Raw genomic sequence first — 24,313 nt, forward strand, 5'->3', positions numbered from 1 at the left:
CATCTAAGGATCAGGAAATACCATGATAGAGGGGGCAGGAAGATTAGAAGAGCAAGAGGACGAGGCATCTGCTGTGATAGAGTGCCTTCTATATATAGCAGGGAAGCTGAACCCATGAAATCTCAATTTCAAGAGGTTTTAATCAGTTGGGGATCACTGTTTATCAAATGTCAGATGAGATCGACCGTTCTAGCCTATTTTCATATGATTTAATTGGTAGCTTCAGGGGCCAGTCACTGAATTGGGTAAGAAGCAGGAGGTACAAGTTTGTGGAGGACATGGATGAGTATCAGATGCCTTTTGACATGTAGAGGGAGTTGTCCAGGTTATTAGATATTATGGTCTGGATATAAGATGGGGATTATGGATGGCAATGTGGACTTTAGTTTTCATAACCATGCCTGAATGGCTGCTATCATCGTAGTATAATCCTGAGATATGTAACAAATTTGGCAGTAGCAAGATGCAGGTCCATTGCAAAGTTTCATTTTTAGTTCTCCTTTAACAAAGGTACAAAGCCTTCTGACGTATTTACAAATTTACAAGGTAGTGGAGGGCGACACACCATGTGGAGGGCAAAAGAACACATTGTGTTATCTTGGCAAATCAGACCCGGAATGACATGGAAGTAAAAATATAGAACAGATGAATAAACTAAGTTCAGAAGTTAAAGCTGGGTGTCATGACTCATGTGTGTAATCCCAGCACTCTGGAAGCTGAAGCAGGAAAACTGCTGTGAGTTAGGGGATAGCCTGGGCTATAGTGTGAGACCTTGTTTCAGAAAAACAAAACAAAATAACTCAAAAGTCCTAACTGATAATAGAGAGTATGCACAATTATAAGATGATAGATCATTATTTACTTTTAAATAGTTGAGAAAATATTATTAACTTTTGTGGACCAAATATTGAATATAAATCAGCACAAGGACTCACTCGTTAGAAGACAGAAGGCACATAAACAAACAAACAAACGAATAAATAAATGTAGTTATTAATTAATTTGGAGCATGTGTTAGGGAATATAAGTAGTGGTTGAAAGCCATATCAAGTACTAGGTTAAGTACAGAGAACTTTCTAAAGCATCCAAATGTTAATAAAATGCTTTAGAAATAATGCGCAGGGACTGAGGGGCCCCCAACTGGATCAGACCCTCTGAATAGGTGAGACAGTTGATTGGCTTGATCTGTTTGGGAGGCATCCAGGCAGTGGGACCAGGTCCTGTGCTCAGTGCATGAGTTGGCTGTTTGGAACCTGGGGCTTATGCAGGGACACTTGGCTTAGCCTGGGAGGAGGGGACTGGACCTCTGAGTCTACCAGGTTGATCTCAATCCTTATCCTCGGGGAGGCTTTGCCCTGGAGGAGGTGGGAATGGGGGGGTGGCCTGGGGGAAACGGGAGGGAGGCGGGAGGGGGGAGAACAAGGGAATCCATGGCTGATATGTAGAACTAAATTATATTGTAAAATAAAATAAAATTTAAAAAATACATTAAAATCTTTTTAAAGATTTAAATATATTAAATAAATAAATAATTATAAAATATTTAAAAAAAGAACTAACGCAAGGTGCAATAATACAGGATATGCAATGCTCAAGGATGAGCTTGGGTTGTCCTTTTATGTTATCTAGTTACCTAGTTACCTTGGCTATGAAATAAAATAATCTTAAAGACTTGGCCATTAAGCCAATCAAGTTTGACAGATCAAAGCTGAGTTTTGCACGTATATTCCTATAACGCATTTGAATTCTAAGTACTGCATGTTTATGAACTCTACTTGACTTGCTTTAATCTTGTTATTGTTTGTTAATGAGTAATCAACTGGAATCATAGACTTACATTTATAATCAAGGATATGTTGTAAATAAACCACCTAATATGTATTGTTACTAAGAAAGCCATATGCTTTTGTTTTACAGATATCCTTCATATTAACCCAACAAATCATACAGACTTTAAGGACCATCATAACCCATTGTGTAAAGTGTCTGTTATTTTGGCAAGCCAACACTGATGTTATTAACATGTGATGTTGTAATGGGCATCACAGCTGAATGCCTAAAGTTTGTAGCCATGCCGACTGGAAAACATTCTTTGTCACCACTGCTACAGGATTCCCAGGTGGGGGAAAGGTCAAGGCTTTGATACTAAATAAAAAGTAGGATGAGAAATGACCCAATTCTATCATATGTTCTCACAGGTGATTCTGTGAGTTGGGCTATGAGTGCATAGTAACTTTAAGAACTATTATTAAAAAAGAAAGAAAGAAAAGATTGCTTTCATCCACAAAGTGCTTTCCATAGTTGTTTGATGAGGTGTTAAACTAGTTATTTCAATATGATACAAACATAAGGCCTGAAAAATATGTTGTTTAACAATTCAATGCTCACATGTTCCAAAGAAATCCCCATGTCTTTGCTCAATAGATTTTCTGTTCTGTCTGATCCACTAGGATAAGATTTTGAAATCCATGCAACTTTCCATCACTTGTCCATATTGCACTTATCTTAATGATTATTCATTGAAAATGAATGATAAGCTCATCTTTTCTACCATAATAGAGATAACTGCTGTGGTGATAATGAGTTTAGAGCCAAGAAAGTTAAGCTGTGACAAATTAAAAAAGAAAGAAACAAACAAATAAACAAACAAACAAACAAAGAAACTAACAAACAAAAACCTGCAACCACTGCAATACAGAAGAAAAATGGCATTAAAGTTCATGTAATTTCAGGATACAGTAGAAAATACTGATTTATTTTCCTCTAGGTCTTACCTAAATTCCTGACAGTTTAACTCAGAGACATATTATCTTTAGAGCTTCCATTAGAAAACTTCTCTTCATATGAAGAGTATCCATTATGTCAGCTTTGCTGTTTTTGAAAATACTAACACTGGTGTTGTATGATAGACAGTTAATAACCATGATTGCCTCTGATTACTGAAGATGATTGATATTGATTTATTGCTTTTGTGTATGCTCCCAAATGGACACTTTGTGTTCCTGCTCATGATTTTTGCTGCTGTTACAGACTTCTCCCATTCTGTATCTTTTTTTCTTCCATAAATATCTGTATTCTTCCTCCCTTCCTCCTTCCCTTTCTCTCTCTTTCCCTCCTCCTCCATTGTTCCCTTATCCCCCACTCTGTTTACTATCAACACCTTTTGGGAGTAGATTTATTTATATATGTACTAGAACAACACAGTTACTACATCACTAAAAATGAACAATAAGAAAAGTTTCATGGCTCTGTATAGTCATGTGATGCAGTGTTATCCAGATCACAGCAAAGAGCCAATCATCACTAGCTGAAGAGTGAAGAGATGTGACTTGCATAGACCAGGCTAGGTGCAAGAGCATGCGATCTTGGAGCTTTCTTCAAAGTGAGTGTCTTAGTGGAGAAACCTATTGATATCCAGCTGGGTTCCTACTTGGTGTTCACAAAGGAGATAAAGTGCCACCAGGGTGGCTAACCTCCTAAGCCAAATTTTTTGAAGATTTTTTATTTTATTTTGAGATGATAATATAATTACATCATTTCTCCCTTCCCTTTATTTCCCTCCACCACCTCCCATATAGTCCCTCATTTTCTTTCAAATTCATGGCCTCATTTTTTATTAATTGTTGTTGCATGTATATATGTGTAAATATAATCAATTTGCACAGTCTGTATGATGTTACTTACATGTTGTTTTCAGGATTGACCATTTGGCCTTAGACAATCAATTGGTGTGCTCTTCCCTGGGAAGCCTGCTTCTCCCACTTTCAACATTCCTTAGTTGCATGTAGAGTTGAGGCAAACTTTTGAGGGTAAACAGCAAGTTACATTCCTGGAGCACAGTATTATTTACAAAACAGTTGTGCCTTGTTGATCCCTATCAAGATGATCTTCAAAGATAGGAGTCATCACCTTCTCCATTATACAAATGAGTGAGAATGAGTCCCTGAGAGCAAGCAAGCCACTATTTATACTTTAGCTACTCTCTCTCTCTCTCTCTTGCTCTCTCTCACACACACACACACACACACACACACACACACACACACACACACACACACACACACAATCAATGGGCTTTTAAGGGAATAAAATCTTGCTGTTAGGTGGAACATAGTTTTAGCAGAATTAAGCCAAAGAACAATCAGCAACATGCAATTACAAAACAAAACATAACAAAATAACCCTATTTGTCTGAAGATGTTTGCAATATCTCTTGAAGACTTAGCTAAGAAGAAAGCACCCACACAAGAGGAAGCATCATTACTTTCACTTAGTATTGGGGAGATGCTATTGTGTGCTAGATTTTAGGGTACAGAAGAGAGGAAACAAGGTTTCCAGAGGTGGTTGTTCATTCCACACATGTTCTACTTGTAAAATCCTTTGGGGTATATTAAGTATATGTGCTCATACCCACCAACATATTTTAATGCCTTCAATTCTCTTAAATAATTTTCTTTCTACACATGTTTATACAACATTAAAAATATCCTTTTAGAAATTAAAAAAAAAAAGAAGCCTGACAGTGGAGTAATCTGCATGTGCAGATGTTCACTGTTACAGTGGTGTGCACCTGGCTTGAGCTTGTCTCCCATAGAAGATACTCACGATACCACCTGGGGTCCAAGTTCAAGTGAAAGAGTTAGAAAGTTGATAGTTTTTTAAACATGTCCAATTATTAACTACCATGGTATAAATTAGTACCAAATTTTTCACCAGAATTTTTTCTACTCAGTAAATCAGGTAACTTAAACTTGAACAAAAGTCTTGCCCACATTAGACTGTAGTGATTTTAATTTAAACTGAAAAAAGAATATTTATGATTATTTTTTTATTTGTCCTAAATTAGTCTTTGTTAATAAAACATATCTTGATATTAATAACTTAAATGAGAGATGGAATTTTGTCCGGCAGTTGCATGTCTTGGTAATATCTGCACACAAAACATCATTTTCCTGCTGCATATAGAAATGACAAGTTTATTTTATTTGAAAAATGGGGAAATAAACTTCTGTTTTGACCTTCTTTTTGTTGTTCCAGCTGTGTGTCATTGACGCTGGCATGACTGGCTATGGGAAGGTGTAATGAGGCAAGACCAGGACTGTAGCAATTATTAACCTACAAATATGCTATAGCAACACCAGTGCCACACAGAGTGACACCCTTAAATAGCACAGGAAATAGTACTTGTGTCTGAACCACTCGTCTTCCTACAGAGTTTTGATGAATATAGGAGAAATTAATAGCTTTTCAGTATAAAGTGACCTAATGTCATTAACTGGGTGTTTCTCCCAGACCAACAGTCTGACCCCCACTTTGGTGGTAATTTATTTAGCTGGGAAAGCTTGGGTTCTGAGGAGCATCTGGTTTTCAGTGATATCCTGCTGGTCTTATCCAATTTTCCAGCTGGGAGCATGAGGCACAGGGAGGTCGAATGACTTGCCTAAAGGTCACCTGGTAGCTCAACTGGGATTATAACTCAAAATCTTTCTGATTTTCCCATCCTTTGCTCACTGGACCACAAAACTCCCTTGATCTCATCTTCTCAAGCTTGCCTGAGCAGGAAGCAAATGTAGGCCCAGAAAAAAAAAATCTCAAATGAAATGCTGGCCGCCAGCATCTTAAAAAGAGCTAAGTTCCTTTGTTACAACTGTAAAGAGAGTGTCTTACCATTCTAACACCTGAACATCAGAGGACCACTCTGTGTTCTTAGAAGTGGCCATATAGTATAGCTGTTTCTCATTGCTCAGATTCTGCTTCTGACCAAAATATTTTGGCCTCTGGTGATTTGACGTTTGGGGAGAAAGAATAAAGCTATTTTGGTATATAATGGGTGTTGTTCACTTTGTCCTCAGGTTCATGGTACTTGACCCTACCAAGTGCTGTGGTCACCTGGCTCATCTTCTCTTAGAATGTTTAGGCTTACTCTTTCTTTAGCACAGAAATCTATTCCCTGATGTTTTGTTGCTTTGTATCATTCGTTCTTAATGACAGTGATCTTTCTCAGTTTCCTGATACAGCAGCTTTCTTTATCTGACACTCCCATTTTCCCTTCATTTTATTTAATGATGATATATTTTTTTTTGCTGAGTTTTGTTTCTTTCTAATTCTCTGGTCTCCTCAGCATAGGACTCCAATTTTGTTATTTCTAGCACATTCTAAATGATGTTTGCTATATAGAAGTTCAGTAAACATTTGTTGAGACAGTGAATATCTACTGGTGAAGGGGAAGGCTCTCTCTCCTTTTTTGATTATCATTCAAGGAGTTTCAAAGGGGATGCCCATGGGGTAGCAAGGTCGGATGGAGATGACCTTTACTCAGCCAGCCAGATCAGGTGAATTAACCTCAAGGTCAATGGGATGACGGATGACAGCTGTCCCGTCAGGTCAACCTCCCATCCGAAGCTTCCCCCTTGGAACTGGCCTCAGGCTTTTGTGAACAGTACATGTAAAGCAGCCCTGCTATATTTATAGTCATATGTCATTTTTTATCTAAATTTGCACTGTCCTCTTTCATCACCCACTCTGTACATTTGATATATACTCTCCTATCTTCATTTTCAAAAGCCATGTGGTAAGGCTTATGAGTATGTAGAATATTGAAGAGAGTATCTCACATTGGAAAATAATTGTCAAGCTTTTTTTATTAATGGAAAAAATGTCCTGGAAATCTCCTAGATTAGTGGCTTTAAGTAATTTTTGCTAAAATGTTTAAGATCATTAGCATTTTATAATATTAAGTCTGATTTTTTTTCAAGACTTGCGTGACATATCCTCAATTATGACTTCTGAGAGGGAAGTGAAGCTGTACGCTTCATAAAATCCTTCTGCTGGTAACTTTACACCTAAGATGCTGCATTTATAACCGGAGAGTCTAGTCAGCATCATACACAAGAGGAGACAGGACTACAGTGAGACTTTCTCAAGATCAGCTGCTGAGTTGTTCAGGTGTCCCCATCACCTAATAGACATCCAGTTGATGTCTACCTGCAAAGCCCTATTGCAGAAGGCCTTCTGTACACACTTTTTTGTCTTAGTCATGAAATACCTTTGCAAGCAACATCTATAAAGACTGTGCACTGTGGTAACCACTATGCAAACCTATAGGAAATGAGGTATTCTAATCCATGTGGTGGGACTGAGAGAGTGGCTGAGAGTGAATTTAGAGAGCGAACAGATTCATTTTATTGAACAAAGGGATTTTGAGTACATGTTCAGATTAATGGATGCAAGGGGGCTGCCATAATGACAAAAGGCACCCATGAAGCTATCACTTGGGCTTCTTCTTGCTCTTACAAAATAACTGCTTCATTCTTTTTTTGATTCAAATCAACCTGGCTATCTTGACTAAGATATACCCAGATCTAAGATACAGAAATATCAGAAATTTTTCTATTACACCTGCCTCTACACTCCCGTGACAAACCATAGTTACTTGGTGGAGTGGAATTGAACCCCAAATCCATGTTTAAATAAAACAAAACACCAAAATATTGGAACTGAAATCAACACAGCTATGAGCTTTCTCTTTATCTCCAGAATCCAGGACTGACTCCTTGGAGGCACTTTCCTGATGAATGACTGCACCCCACTTTTGAAAAGTCTGATGAAGGACATTGGGTTCTTGAGTGATCTAGTTATTATCTTGACAGCCAAACTTCACTTTGCTTTTATCATGGAGAAAGAATTAGGTCATGCGCACACTTTTCTGGAAAACCCAGAAAGTCCCATTGATAGGTCTGGTATCAAGAAAACAGGATGTGCTCTGAAGGACTTTCTTTGTCTGAGCTAAGAAAAATGTGATTTGTTGCCTTCTTTTTTCATAAGTGATATGAAAGCAACTCTACCATTCTGTTTCCCAGAGATTTATACCACTTAAGTGATAGGAAGTTTAGTTCCTAATAATAGTTTGAATACAGATGGAGAGGTCAATATTAAAACATAGAGCCCAGACAATATTCAAACAGAATGCACCGGTGAGTGTGTTTTTTTAGAGAGGGAAGGAACTCTGTTTTCTTAAGTCTCAGTTTCCAGTATTATCACTAGGATATTAAAATTAGTAATTTTCTTCTGAGAGATGGGCCTGTGAGATTTTCTAATTGTTTCAAAAAGGTATTTTGGAGAAAGCACTGATAATTTCTCATGTAACTGACAACTATCTTTTCCCTTCCAGTTAGATCAATAAATCTATAGGCCAAGTTCCTCTTCCTGATCGTGTTGATATGAGGCAGAATCTCAGAATGAAGGAAAGGCTTTTGAGAAGAGTTGCTGAGTGACAGCCAATTCATGACATGAAGTGTGTGTAGATACCCAATGGCTCACTGATGATGCTTTGAAACACACTATCAGTACGACAGCATGGGAATTGCTTCTAGAGGTAAACAGTGTGATTCCTTGGGACAACTTTTATGTTATTATTTCCTGTAAAGAAACAAACTTTTAGCTAGGCATGGTGGTGCAAGCTTGTAATACCAGCTCCTTGGGAGACTGAGGCAAGAGAATCACAAGTTCAAGGAGAGCCTAGGCAACTAAATGAAGTCACATATTAAGTAAAAAGAAAGAAAAATGACTGTGGATGTGCTCAGTGGTTAGAGAACTTGCTTAGCACCTGTGGGGCACTGGCAAAAACAAAGAAACAAATGACACAAATAAAATAAAAACAAAGAAAAGACAGGTTTCTTTTCTATCAAGGACTGTTTTAGAGTCACATAAATATTTGAAAATTATTCATGGATATAACTAAAATTAAAAAAATAAATTGAAATTCCTCTTATTTTGACTGTTCTTCATTTATTTATTAATTCCTTTATCAATATTTATTAATTACCTAGTCTGTGTCATTGTGTAATATAGGGTATTTTACTAGATATCAAGAAGTAGGAACAGAAATTATTTGGAGATTCTATTTCTCTCTTTCTTTTCTTTTCTCTTTTCTTTCTCACCTTTCTTCCCTTTCTTCCTTCCTTCCTTCCTTCCTTCCTTCCTTCCTTCCTTCTTTCTTTTTTGCTTGCTTGCTTTCCTTCTTTCTTTCTTTTTTGAAGAACAAGCAACAGTTTTGATATAGGCATTGCTTTAGTATGAATATGTTCCTAAAATTTGTATGGAGGATCTACCCTCATGAATGGGATTAACATCCTCAGAAAATGGGGGAAAATCACCCCTTTGTTCTTCTGCCTACTGTCTTGTGAGGACACCATTTATCCTCTCCATGGGACAATGGAACAAGGAAGCACATTGGAAGAAGCCTCCAGCTTTCATTAGACACCAAACCTACTAGTGTCTAGACCTGGGGCTTCTAAACTGTGAGGAGTTTCTAATTTGTATATTACCCAGTCTCAGGCAATTTGCTGTAGCTAAGTGGATTAAACAATTATAATTAGAATTTTAATTTGTATTGAACTACTTTTCTAGTTCCAAATTTGGAATTTCATTAAATAGAATGGCCCCCAAACAGTAATTGCTTTTTCAAGGGGTTTGAGGGTGAAAACAAATATTTAGTATCAAGATGTATATAGAAACTGATAGTTCTTCTTGCTTTAAATTCTCATGTGAAAAGTATTTGGGGGAAAATGAATCACCCATCTAATTTATCTGTCATTGCAGATGATGTGAATATTAATTATGGATAGTGATCCTTCACTTTCTGGAGAGCTTAAAATGCTAAGGAAGCAAGAGTGAGAGCAAGAGCAAGAAAGAGAGCGGGAGAGTGAGGTGGGGATTCTGAAAGGGGCAGCAAAATGGGTTGGGGCAACTCAAAGTTACTAGGGAATAGAATTTCTCTAGCACTAGTCACAATACACATGTTTGTTAAAAAGCAAGAGGCGGGGAAGACATGCATGCCTGATGTTGAAGAAAAGCCTGTTTGTGTCTCACACACTGGAGAAATTGTTCAAGAACAGTCCATCGATGTGAAAATATGACCCATGTCATTTTGCCAGGGTAGTTAAGACACTGAGAAGCTGAGTAAGGCCTGATTGGATAAATTCACAATCTTGGTAGTGTACATACTTCCTAGTGTCCAGTTTTTCTAAGATACACAAAAAAATGTCAGTGGAAATAAGGTTACAGAGTGCCACATGCGTGGGCGAGACAAGGTCTCCATAGGGTGGGAACCAGGCCGATCCAGACATGGCCCATTCTTTTAGTTTCTTCCCCATTTTCTTAGTGGTCAAAATGAGAAACAAAGGATAAATGTCCAGCATTAGTAGAAAGGAAAGAACTGTGATATTTAGAGATGGGGAGGAGGGAAAGGTTATTGACTGGCCCTGAAATGAGTTTCCCATTCTCTTTTATTATTGTCATATTCATCTTTCACATACTGCCAGTGTGTCTAGAGCTAAAACCACAACATCTGTTGTGGGGAAAAATGGTTTTTTAAGGAGATCAAAGGATGTGAAATCTGCATGTGGAAAGTGACTATTCAAAGGTATGCAAGAAATATTGAATAATAGAAAAGATTCCTTTTCCTTTAGCAGTTTGAGAAAGTTGCATGGAGCTTGAAGACCCTCTACACAAACCTCAAAAGACTAACTGACAAATGAACACAATGACTCATCATTTGACTGCTTTGGTTTAATGAGCTACGATAAGCAATTATAGTTCAATATCAATGTTAACATTCTAAAACTTGTTTTGATGGTTGTGGTTAGGCTGGCTTTTTCCATTGCCCCATGCTCTCTCACCTTCAAGACAGTGATAGGGCAATTGTTTAATTCATTCAAAAAACACTAGCAAAATCTTAATAATTTTTGGACAAGTCTCTTTGAGCCTCCATTTCCTTATCTGAAAACTGACAGCTTGACCTGACAAGCTAACGACTAAATTTGGTTCTTTACATTGTATGGTGTTTCCATCTCTAAAAGCTTGGTAAAAGGTTCTTGTAATTTGGTTGACAGTTTTGAAAATTTTCATCTATAAAAGAAAAAAAAATAGTCTCTTTAGCTAGAGTTTTCCTGCCTGGCCCACAGTCAGGACAAATCTCTATCACCTGCCAGTCCCACAGCCTCTCAGACCCAACCAAGTAAACACAGAGACTTATATTGGTTACAAACTGTATGGCCATGGCAGGCTTCTTGCTAACTGTTCTTATATCTTAAATTAATCCATTTCCATAAATCTATACCTTGCCACATGGCTCGTGGCTTACCGACGTCTTCACATCCTGCTTGTCATGGCGGAGGCTGGCAGTGACTCCCTCTGCCTTCCTGTTTTCTCTGTTCTTCTCTCTGTTAGTCCCGCCTATACTTCCTGCCTGGCCACTGGCCAATCAGTGTTTTATTTATTGACCAATCAGAGCAATTTGACATACAGACCATCCCACAGCAAGTCTCATTATTACTATTCTGTAATGTCATCTGACTATGTAAGGGAGGACATGGGTTTTATCTTAGTAGTTGTGATCTATATTCAGGTCCAAAGTAATAATCTTAATTCATCAAATTCTATCCTTTTTTTTTTTTGGTGTCTTAAATCAGGGAAACAGTTAGTGAAACAGTATGAAGCTTGCATTGAGCCTAAATGGTGATTCAATTTTATGTTATAAAATCTCACATATTGAAGACAGAAGAGTTTTTTGATGGACCCTTTGAAAGATATCCACCGCTGCCTTTCCTGAGGCTCCCTGAGCATGTTTCAAGTTACTTAGGTTAAATAGCTTAGAAACATCTATTAGAAAAGTTATTTCCTCTACAAAAACTAAGATATGGTGCTCAGATCAAACTGGTGGGTACAGAACCAGGAACTCTGAACAAAAGCAGTGGGAACCTGAAATTCTCATCATGGTGGCAGTGCAAAGCAACTCTTGAGATACTGGTATCATCCTACTGGCAAGGTGTTAAAAAACAATCACTATTCTTACCCTTGACAGGATTAGTTCTTGGATCAGTCAGAAATGCTAGGCTGTCATAAGGAAACGTGTGTTTAAAAAATGAATTAAAGGAAAAGTTGACCTCAGGTTACTCAGGTCTGTCAATGAGGTGAGGGGAAGGAAGGTTCAAAACCTAGTAGGACAAAGGTCAGTCTGACAGTGGATGCAAAAGTTCACAAGCCTGCATTATAAATAATATGTGTAGGAAATGAGTGTTTACACCTCTCTAATGTTAGCAAACTGGAAGGATAAGATGTCTTCCTTTTGACGCGAAAAAGATCTAAATGTGAGATGCTATTTTAAACAATGAACAGCTGTTTCATCTTGAACTGAAAAGAACAAAGAAATCACCACAAGGCTACATGGGATACATTGTACTTCCCGGTGTGTGTGTGTGTGTGTGTGTGTGTGTGTGTGTGTGTGTGTGTGTATGTGTGTGTGTGTGTGTGTGTGTGTGTTCCCCTTTTCTCTTTTAACTTAGGGTAATTGAAATGTCATTTTATCTTAGGATGTTTTCTTTTCCAACCAGGAATGTGAAAAGTTAAAATATTGAAGAATTTCCTTTTCATTATTTTGAACAAAAACAACTTTTCACGAGTGTTTTCTTTGTTAATCCAACAGAGATTAATGAGTGGAATGTTCAACTGTGGGCTTTGGGGAAGAATCATGATGATCCATGAGTAATATATTTTAGAGAAGAATGAGGCTAAGAGCTTAGCTTGATCTAGAGGACAGTTGTAAACATATAGGGGGCCTAATCACTAACTGAAGAGGTCAGTTGTATAACTATTGCCTGGAAGTGATAGAATTGCATCAAAAAATTTAGCTACTCAAATTTAGATTTTGAAAAAAATAAAGTTCTTATTTTTAGAGAAAATTATTGGAAATTTAGCTCAAGAGACTTCTATTAATCTATGAAACAATTTGTCTTAGTTTGCATTTTATATTAGAGGTCTAGGACTGTAGCAGGCTGAGATAAAGTAAGTTAGCAAATCAAACAGGAACATTTAAAAGTTTAGCTGTTTACTCAACTGTTTATAAAAGGCTGGCACATAAGCTTGTGACTTTAAAAATATCTTCATTTGTTCTTTGAGAATTTCATACAGAGCTACAATATATTCTAACTTTAACTACTTTGCCTTCTTTATCTAGATATCTTTGGTTATATAATTACAGAAATATATATTATGTGTGAAATTTTATATGGTTCTAGATCTTTCTTTTAACCTGAAACACAATTTTATTGAACTTTTTATGAACATTAATTCCTTTGAATTTTGTTTTGAAATTAAAGGTAAATATCTTTAAATTAAGAAAAGGATATTCTTAACCAGAAAGTATTTCTTTTTCCATGATACAGAGGTCAAGGATAGTAACTTGTTAAAGCTTTGAAGACAAAAATGAAGCAAAAAGAATGTAGAAGATTTTTCATTAAATCCCAATGTAGTTATAGAGCACATTAATAAATTGTCCTGTCAACCTTTAGGACACAGGTTAAACTCCAATTGCTTTAATGGCCACAAATGTTTTCTTAGACGATTCTGGATTTCTGGGTGCAGGAAAGAATGTCAGGGATCCTCAGGGAGGGCTTGGGAGCCCCTCACCCAGAAGGTGGTCTTGGGCCGTAATCACACCCTGTTGATAGGATTTGGCAGTTAAAATAGATGGAGGTCAGCCTGTCATTTTGTCTATTTAAATAAGTCACTTGTGATTAAGGGTGAGTGGCAAGTTTTCTTTCTCTTGTACCTCAGGGTCCTTAGTCACATCTACTAGTCTCTGGTGTTTCTTTTTGGGGGCATTTCTCCTCTCCTTTTCCTTGGCCTTTTATAGAGAAAATATTTGTGTTCCCCTCACCTTTTCCCACTTGGGCACATGGACTAGTAGGCAATTTAGCTCCTTCTCCACTCAAACTAACAAAGATTTATGGAGCAAATATTGCCATCCAGACAGAGGCTTTTTGCTTCACTGGGTACTTTGCAGCATTCAGAAAGTGTAAAGACTCTACCATTTCCTCTTTGCTTAGGGAAGTTACCAGCAGCTGCTCTCTGCAACAAGCTCATAGTAATTTCTGCATTGGCTCAGGTCCTTTGATATGTAGCCTTATTTTTAAGCCTAATTTGTAAATTATTTAGTGAATAATCTTGTGCAAACATGCATAAGGGTTGCTGTTGAGTATATTTTTCATAAAGGTGTGTCAACTATCTCACGGAATGGGATTTGCGATGTAGGATTAGAATTTGCAAGTGTCAACTCCTTTGCTGAAACTATTTGTCAAATATCATTCTAAAATTCTTTCCTGCTGATTGTATTTCAGAGGAAAGTCTTGCCAAGGGGCAACAGCATGTCAGGTGCAAGTGAAAGAGAAGCAAGGAGCCTCATCTTAGGGCCTCTCTCCTGCTGTACTCTGTCTGACCTTGGGATTGGTCATTTCTGAGGGCTCTTACCTTTGTCCAGATTCAGTCCGATGGTGACTATTGCAGGTGCATTCTGAGTTTCTTGCTTTGTGCCTTACAGGAAGAACCTCAGGTTACTCAAACACTATATTTTGTAAGTGTCAAAGGGGTACACTTCATCAACAAGTGACAAGAACTTTGCATCCTCTGAGCAGGCAATGCTAAAGCTCATACAATGCTCTTCAACATTTCTTAATGGGTTTGAACCTGGGCCAGAGTGGTGATTCAAATGTACAGTTTTAGTCTTCTTGGTATGGTTTCCTCAAGTAAATAATTCACATACAGATTCTTGATTTGGGCTGTGCTTTCTGGATTAAACCACAAAGCAAAACTCTAAGAGATCTTTCTTCTAACACAACTTAATGAATACTACCATGGTTGTCTAGGTGTAATCAAATCTCTCTGTCCTACATACTGGGAACAAAATGTTCTCAAATCCAGGGCTGAAGAGATGGCTCAGCAGTTAAGAGCACTGGCTGCTCCTCGAGAGGACCCAGGTTAAACTCCCAGCACTCACAGAGTGGCTAACCACCATCAGTTCAGGAAGTCTGATGCCCTTTTCTGGCTTCCAAAGGCTCCTCCATGTATGTGGGGCAGAGATATGCATGGCGTCCAAACACCCATGCACATAAAAGTAAAATGAAATAAGTCTTAAAAAATGTTTGCCTAGCTTCTGTTTGGTGCTCACCCATTTTCTGGAGCTCAAGGATACATTATTGAATGGGATGCTGCTGTTCTCCTTTAAGTGACTGTAGGCCAATGGGGACATTTCTGTGGAATATTGGAGTGTGGAACTTTACTGCATACCTGTTAAATAACGAATCTATGTGTTAATATTCTTGTAACAGAGGATTTAGACAGTGTGGTGTTAAAAGATAACTCAAGTGACAGTGAGGCTAATGAGTAGAACAAGTTATTTGAAAAGGTGAAAATTGGTGTATTTTAACTTTGTTAAATAAAGAGATGGAAGTACAGAAAAGTTAGTAACCATGTCTTTGTGATTTCTGACAAATTAAATTTAGTCCTAAGTTCATGGCTTGTAATTAATAAACTTTGAATAAATACATAGAATGTGAATCTATGTATTTTTATAAAACAGAAAAAATAATTTCAGAATATTACATAAATATAAAAGACAATATATCATATTTTATTTCTGTAAAGAAATATATCTATATATACATGCAAAATAATAAAAAAATAATAAATAGGTGCAACCTTTTCTTAAGAAACCTTTTAGGATTGAATGAATGAGTTCATGGAGGATTCACAGGCAAGCCTTTTGGAAAGTCTTTATCAGATACCTAATGCTGAGAGCAGCAGAGTTGATGGAGATGGGCTAGTGAGCAGATGGAGGATAAATTGCCTGAGTGCTTGAGTTACCATGGAAACTGAAGTACGTGAGGACACAGCCCATGTTTAAGTCTTTGAGCATACCCCTGATATGCTTGGACCAGTGTGATGTAGGGAAGGCATTCTTTCATCAAAGGCCTTTCTGCTACTGTATTTTATCATCATCATTATTATTGCTATCATTAGACATAGAGACTTGCCATGTAGCTCAAACTGGCCTTTGCATAATCCTTTTGCCTTCAGCTTCAGTAAACTTTCTGTGTGTGTGTGTGTGTGTGTGTGTGTGTGATATGCACATGGGTATATGGGTGTGAATGCAAGTGAATTAATACAGAGACCAAAGCAAAACATTAGATGTCTTTCTCTGATTTCTCTTCCTCATTGCCTTGACATAAGAGCTTTCATTGAGCCTGAAGCTCACCATTTATTTAAGCTGGCTGGTCAATAAGTTCTGGGACTCTGGCTGTTCCTATCCCTCACATATAGCCCTGTTTCTTATTTCACATGAATGCTGAACATTTGAACCCAGGACCTCATAATTGCAGAATAAGCACTCTTACTGAGCTGTCTCACCAGCCCTAAACTTCGCATATATATATGCGAGAGCCTAGAGATTTTATTTAAGTTTTCATTTTATATGCTATATTAAGATATCTTATATGAAAGCAATTTTTCACAGCAAATCTTGAGATTTCAAAATATGGACTGTTTGTTCCTGTCAGTGTCAAACAGCAATGTTAGAATTTCAGTTCTCCATACTTCCCTTTTTATTTTTCATCAATGCCTTATGTGGTTTTAATGCAGATCTGTTCTGAACAACAGAAAAATTGTTTTGCATGATAAAACCGAAGTAAGATCTTATTGATTGTGTTTCATGTTTTTCTTAGGAAGACTTACACAGAGAGGGTTTTCAAATTATAACCCACATAAATCCCAAGTGCGACAAATAAGTTTTTATTATCTAAAACCCATGGCATGGACTGACTCTCTAAAAATGCCATCTGTCCTAGTGGTGAATGTTGTATAAAAGGACACAGAAAGCCAGATGCATTAGTTCATTAGTGCTAGGATTCTAGCACTTAGAATGCGGAGGCCGGAGGATTACCGTGAATTTCAGGCAGCCTGGGCTTCAAAGTGAGAGTTCAAGCCAGTTTCAGCTACAGTGTAAGGCCCTGTTTTGAGAGGGAAGAAGAAGAAAAAAAGACACAGAGGTCCATAATTATTTTGTTTTGTGGACGTACATTCTTTTAAGGTCCCCAGAATTCATTGATCACATACACACGCAGACAGATTTGTACTGAAAATCTGACAGTGAAATGGGCATTCTGGTTCAATGTGCTTTGTCAGCATGTTGTTATTTTATTTATTATGACCTTAAAAGGATAAAACAATTTTTTTACATTTATGAATTGTTTTAAAGTACATAAAACATTTTCATATATTTTATGTAGAATTGTCTTCAAATGTCAGAGGATAAGGCATTTACCTAAAAACATCAACAGCTATAAAGAAAGCATTTAACTCAAGTGTTTTATAAACAAATGATAGTGGTGCCTAGTTCCACCTTTTCACAGTTGTTCCCAAAACATACCAGTCCCCTTTTCTTCTTTCCCTCAAATAGAACAAAGGTTCTCTGGATAAAGAGCTGAGATTGCCTTTGACAAAGGGGATTTAATTTAAACAAAACAAAGTGATTTTGAGGCAGGAACCTTCCCTGAAACTTTCTATTTGAAAAAATAATCTCTCACAAACAACTTAATTATGGTACAGCATAATTCTTAAAACAAAATTTTAGCAGTTTTTAATTTATTATGTGCAAAAAGCACATATTAGAAAAAATTCTTCATTTCAGCTCAAGTTATATGTCTGTACTGTTTCTTACATGCACACACATACACACATACAGAACAGGGAGAGAGAGAGAGGGAGGAAAAAACTTCTTATGATGAAGAACAGATTAGAGCTTGCCGCTTTGGGATGTTATTATACTCAGGGATTTTCAAAAGCAAGAATAAAGTCTCTAAAGACTGTAATTGGAGCATTGCATTGATCTCTTATTGCATATTTGTATTTTAAAATAAGAAAAATCTGTTTAGGCAAGGCATGCGAATCTTAAATAGGCGGTTCGACACGTGCAAAAGTTAATTTTTAACCCAAATTTCTCAAAACATTTTAATGGGCAGATTTACTGTTTTATAGCTAATGATAGCCACATGGTTAAAAACCCCTTTGAAACTGTGTATCTTGATGTAAATTACCTAAAGCATCTTGTACCTCAGAGCTCACTGGAAAATACATTGAGTCTTACTATCACTCTGATGTGTTATGAGAAAAAGAGAGGTCGAAGGGATTGGTACAGAGAAGGAAGGTCTAACACTTGGTGATTGAATGGCTTGCTCATCTGACTGAAAAGCATTAATAAAATCTGAAAAGGTGTATTAGATCTTACCATAATTGGCAATTGAAAGAAAGAAAAGGGCTAAAAATAGGGACAGAGAATTAAACAACATAAAAATAGGTTTGACCAGCCATATGGAAGTCATTACAGTTTAGAGGTTAAAAGAGCCAAGGAGGATAAAAATCAAATCAAATATTATTACATATTAAGTACACTACCTATAAACATAGTTGGTAAATGCTGTGTGGATTTCAGCTCCCATCCAGAACAATTATCCATAAGAAAAAATAAAATGAGTGATCATTTCCCAACCTAGCAAAGAACATTTCCTTGGAAATGTAATTTGGATTCCAATCCAAAGGCTCCTTTGATTTAAGACATATCTATCATGCTATTGACAGGAAGTGTTATTCTGTTAGAAAAATAGTGACCTATAGATCATATTTCTCTTCTACTTAAGAAAATGTTTAAATTGCTCTACAAAGACTATGTAAAGAAGGAGACAACAAACTATATGATTTCCTCAATTTTTATTGTAAGATCAAGAAGTGTTATTGCTAGTACCATCATGGGTGCTTACCATTCTCAGACCTTTTATGGCTTTGTAGTATCTTATACTTCTTGAGGGCCTCACTGCCTACGGGTATCAGAGGAACCTTACTTTCACTCTCTGGTCTTTAATACCTGAGTTTTCAATGTGGGGGTCTGAAGATGTGACCTGTAACAGAACAGTGTTCCTGGGGAAGGAACACAGGTGTTATGGCAGAGATTAAGACCCAGGTTCAGGCTCTGCCATGTGTCAGCTTTATGACCTTGGACAAGGGGTTTATTTATCCTCCAGAGCTCTGTGGGTCTTGTCTGCAAAGTGCAAATAATGGTTTCTTGGCATTTATGTTGGATACTAAAAGAATCTTATGTAGAAACATATACAGAACCTTTAGAAATACAGGGTCTTGGTGTACAGCAATTGCCTAATAGATGAGAGTAATTGCTAATATTGGCATATAAACTTAATCCTGTAAGGGTTTTCAAACTACAGAGTCTTAGGATATTACTAGACAGGTATGCAAAAGCTTTCCTGAAAGCAGGAAATTTCGTGTACAAGAATTTTGTTTTTCTAGTTCGTATCTCCTCCATTCAAATGTCAGCAATGATTCTTGATTTCCTTTTTGATTTTAGGCAGGAATTCTGAAAACAAGTATAAAAGCAAATTCTTTGCAAGGGATTTGTTATAAAACAAATTCCTTGTGAAAGATACTGGCTCATTTCTTTAGAATGTCACCTTGCTGTGTCTATAAAACCTGTGTTATGTCCTAAGTGAGCTGTCTGTGAATGTGGAAGCACTCACTGCCTCTCACATTCGACATTCCTTCACGGAGTGATCTCTTCAGGTGGATCTTCCGGAATCACTTGACACTTGTCATATTATCTAATAGTTTTAACCACCCTTTTAATTTTTCAATTTTGAGTGGTTACTTTTCCTCTTTATATTGGTCTCCCATGTCTAGTAAACAGTAATGATAAAGACAGACACCACTGCCCTTTTCCTGGTGTTTTAGCATATGTCTCTTTTGGTTTTGTGGTAAGTATGATGGTGGCTTCTGGACCAAGAGAATTTACTTTCTCAGGTCAGAAGGACATCCTTCCATTGCTAGGCTGCTGAGCATGTTTATGAGAAGAATGTCTTGATTCTGTCAATGTAAATTATGTTACTTTACTCCTATTTTCTCCCATTGCTCCATTTAATTTCCTTAATTGCATTTTCTGTCATTTTAGAAATAGCAGATTAATATTCGTGTTTTGTTTTGTATCTTTAGCCAATAGTCCTTTGCCTTTCTGGTGAGTTAGAAACCCATTTATACGTGTTTATAATAATACACTTGTGATCATTGTAGACCCAAATAATGGGTTGTGATTACAAGGGTCTTAAATTCATTCAGAATTGTTCTTTGGAGAATATGTTTAATAACAAGAACTAATAGATACCCACTTTTGTGTGAAATTTAGTGTTCAATCTGTGCCACCCTGTGAAAACATTTTGCCTTGCTTTCATATTTACATGAATATTTTTTTCTCCTATAGTTCACCCCCCCCAATAGTTGTTTTGGGCCTTTGACTTTTATCATGAAGAAAATTACATTCTGGGGCTGGAAAGGAAAGATGGTTCAGTGGTTAAGAATACTTGCTGCTACTCTAGAGAACCTGAGTGCAGTTATCAGCATCAACATGGTGTCCCAAAACTATTTGTAACTCTGGCTTTTTCTTCTAACCTCTACGGATACAAGGCACACATAAATATACACACACAAAAAACAAACTCATAAACCAAAACATACTCGTACCCATAAAATCTTTTTAAATTACAAAAGAATATATTTTTATCACTAAAATTAAAACCCATTTTTCTCAATGGAGCATGCCCCTTGTAACACCACTGAATCTTCTTTGAGAAAAGCAGTTTTCTATGCTTGTTGTTTATGTTTCAATGAGACTGCAATTGTGGGAAATACAGAATCATATTTCCTATAAGACTGAATCTGTACAAGGAAGCAAGTATCTCTCACACTTGCTTACTGCACAAGGGCATGGGTCTGCATTATCTAGAAGAAGTATTGCATAGATATATAGAGCCATTCAAATATATGATTTTGTTTTGTTTTTCTATGACCAGATCTGTGAATACACATGCAGTGTTTAGGATACACTAGAGAAGAAAGAGTCGGAGCTACTGCCTTTGTGAAGCTCCCTACATTTTAAAGGGACACGATGTGGGATGTTTCATTTTTTGCCTGAGGAAATGAGGGCAAATGAAAGGGCTGAGTGAAAAAAGTAAAAATATATTTTATAGACATGTATAAATTCAAACATGAAAGCAGTTACTCACTCATATTAAAGGCTGAAAAAGGTCCTCTGGCCTGGCATTAGAAAAAGAAATTGTATGTCTTAATTATCTTGTGGGCCTTATTAAAATGGTAAGCCTGTTCCTCTCTGCTGTGTGTGCTGAGAACCATTTCTCACAGCCCAATAAATAATAATAGCATAATCATCGAGAGATGGGCACTTAGAAGTTTCATGAGAACAGATCCCAGGGGAAGGGCTATCTATACTTGGGAGCAGAGATTAACTCTCCTCGCCTTTCAACAAAAGTGACTGTGTGAACAGACAGTATTTTACATCTTTCAGAGGACTGGAAAGTTCAAACATTTGTGTTGCAGTTACATATGAGTAATGACAAAAATAGCTCAGGAATATCTGCTTCTGTTTAAATATCTGTTTGCTGTTTAAATAAGCAAATTGGTGCCATGTGGACTACAGGGATGGGCAAATGATTTCTTAATAGTCTTCATGCAGATAGAAGGAATCAAGGATTATGAAGCATATTTTCTTATTTTTTAGATATGAAGAGAATGAGAATTATGAAGGAAAAAACATGCTCTGAACTGTTATATTACTCATTGTCCAATAAGTACTTGTTTAACAGAGACTTTATATATCACATATCACCTACACTTCAGCAATGGAAGGATTCTACTGGTGGGTTTTGCAGTAAAATGTTTTATTTTATGTCATATTTTTTATGACAAATAAATGGTTCTTCTATGTTTCTAAATGAGTAGAATAATAAGAGGGGAACAGTATCATGAACAGTCATGCATCTGGTATATTAGAAGCCAACACATAATCAGAATACTTATATTAAATAATTACAGACCACCCACTCTCAAAATATTCCTGGATAGAATTCAGCCAACCTGTGAGTTGAAACAGTAAAAAAATTATATCTTTATTCTCACCTCAAACAGAACATTTATTTCAGTAATTGATGTGGGCATCAAACCACAGAAGACACATATATTTTCATGATGAATGACAGTTATTGCAATATCTTACAATGTTACAGCAGCTGATTTAAATTTAATAAGTGCATAATAATTCATAGATAAAAGTACATTCTATAGTATCATGAATCGGATTTTTAAAATTATATTCATAGAAATCTATTTCTATAGATTCCTAAGCATTTTATCTCAAGCCTTTGATAACATTCTGAGATGTTCCATAAGCTTTAATGGATCACCAGAGGTCTCACAACACAAAAAGATTTGCAAACCCCAGTTAACAATGCCTTTGAAATTTAAGTTTCATTTCTGGTTAATTTTTTATTTATATCCAGCTATGTACCTCAGAAATTAATTAACAATGTTATCTTCTTAATTAAAGTTATGATTCTTACAAACATTGGTGTCTATTGCAGCCTTCATTATAAAGAGATTAAGCTGACATTTCTTGTAGCAAATTTTGTAACTACTATTTCTAATACAAATATAATGTTGGCTTCCCCAGTGAGATGATCATTATTTATAAATAACAAATCATAAAAATAGATTTCCAGGTATGCTTTAAAAGCTATGGAGTTCCTACAGTTAGAATTATTTTCTAACCATCTTGATTATTGATGATGACCTGATGCAGCAAAGACGTTACACAATACTGAGCTTAAATGTGTAAAATTACATGCATTTTACAGTTTGTATTGAAATAGGTTATGAAATTTATGGCTGCTGTTGAATTATGCCTACATCACTCAGAGATGGTAAAGTACCTTAATATAGCATAGTTACAGGCTGTAATTTTGATTCAGAATTTATTTTTTCTTAATTTAAAACATAATAAAGAATGCTAGGGCATTGTTGAGGTGAGCTATGATTTAGTTTTAGCCAATAGTAGGTAGTGTGTTATGAAATTAAAAGTAAAGGCTTAAAAATGAAGAACACATTCTTAATCACCAGATCTGCACTGATTTACAATTTTCTCATCTTGTGTAGGTTTATCTAGACATATGGAAAATAAATGTGGCCTTGGAAATATATCAATCAGATGGTTCAAAACAAAATAAACACCCAAACCAAGCAACATTCACACTCAGAACACTGCTCACTTCTGACTCTTGCTTGTGAGTGGAGATTGGGGACTCACACAAATATCCCTGAGGCCTTCCTCTAATAAGGTAAGGTGTGGTTGCTAGGGCTTCAGCTCTCTAAATTTTGGTTTGCACACACACATACACACATACACACACACACACACACACACACACACACACACACACACACACACACACACACAAACCTCACAAGGGCTTTTGTCTTCTGTGGTTGCTGGTGGTCTTCTAACATGCAGTATCTGTGACACAGTGGTGGCCAAAGAACCACACATGATTACATTGTACACACGTGATTGTTTATGGCTTCTCAATCACAGTGTAAGTTACAAGCAATTATATTTTCTGTCTCCTCAACGTAATTGCACAGTAATCTTTAGGGACGCTTAACCACAGTGATGATCCCACTGCAGATGATTCCATTGAATTATGTAGATTTCAGTGACTGCTGAGAGTTCAGGGACCTTTTAAGACAATATTTTGGTGGTCTTTCTGTAAGCTCCTAGTGTCTGAGTACAAAAGTTTCTAGAGGTAGATTTTCAACCCAAATGAAATGTTAGGCTACCAAGCAAGCTGTCTAATATCCTAATGTCAGTAGTTGGCCCTTCATATCCTACCCTCACATTACGAAATATATGTGAAAGAAAAGGAAGCAAAGATTTTTAAAGATTTGCTTATTTTTTTTTTTAATTTTCTGTGTGAGTGCTTGCCTCCATATGTACATTTATACCATCTGTTTTCCTGGTACCCACGGAAGTCAGCAGTGGCCTTCGGATCCCTTGGAACTAGATATTTAGATGGTTGTGAGCTGCCACACGGATCCTTTGTAAGAGCAGCTGTGCTCTTAAATGTGGGGTATCATTCTAGACCTGAAGCAAAACTGCCAGTGTTAGAAATTTTCTAAAGGAGTCAAGAATCTTCTATTTGCTGCTTTTAGGATCTATACATCTAATAAAAGCCCAAAGTAAAAATTTTATAGCTTTGTATTAATATGTGTACTTAAAGAAAACAATGACTTGGTTTACCATGACTAAATTCAAAATAAACATTACAAGTTTATTTTTAACAAAGCACAATCAAACATGAATATATCATGTTAATGGCATAAGTTGATACAGGGTTTTATTATTAAAATCTAGAAAGGAACAGTTTTTGCTTATCCGCTTATCAGATGCTGTATACGTGACTTTTCTGTTGCTATGATAAAACACTATGGCCAAAGTACCTTGTGAAAGAGTCTGTTTGGGCTTATGGTCCCAAAAGGTTAATGTCTATGGTGGCAGGAGCAGGTAGCAGGCAGCAGG

Source organism: Peromyscus californicus, unplaced genomic scaffold (assembly GCF_007827085.1).
Source record: "Peromyscus californicus insignis strain IS unplaced genomic scaffold, ASM782708v3 Scaffold_7__1_contigs__length_154581171, whole genome shotgun sequence".
Lineage (NCBI taxonomy): Eukaryota > Metazoa > Chordata > Mammalia > Rodentia > Cricetidae > Peromyscus > Peromyscus californicus.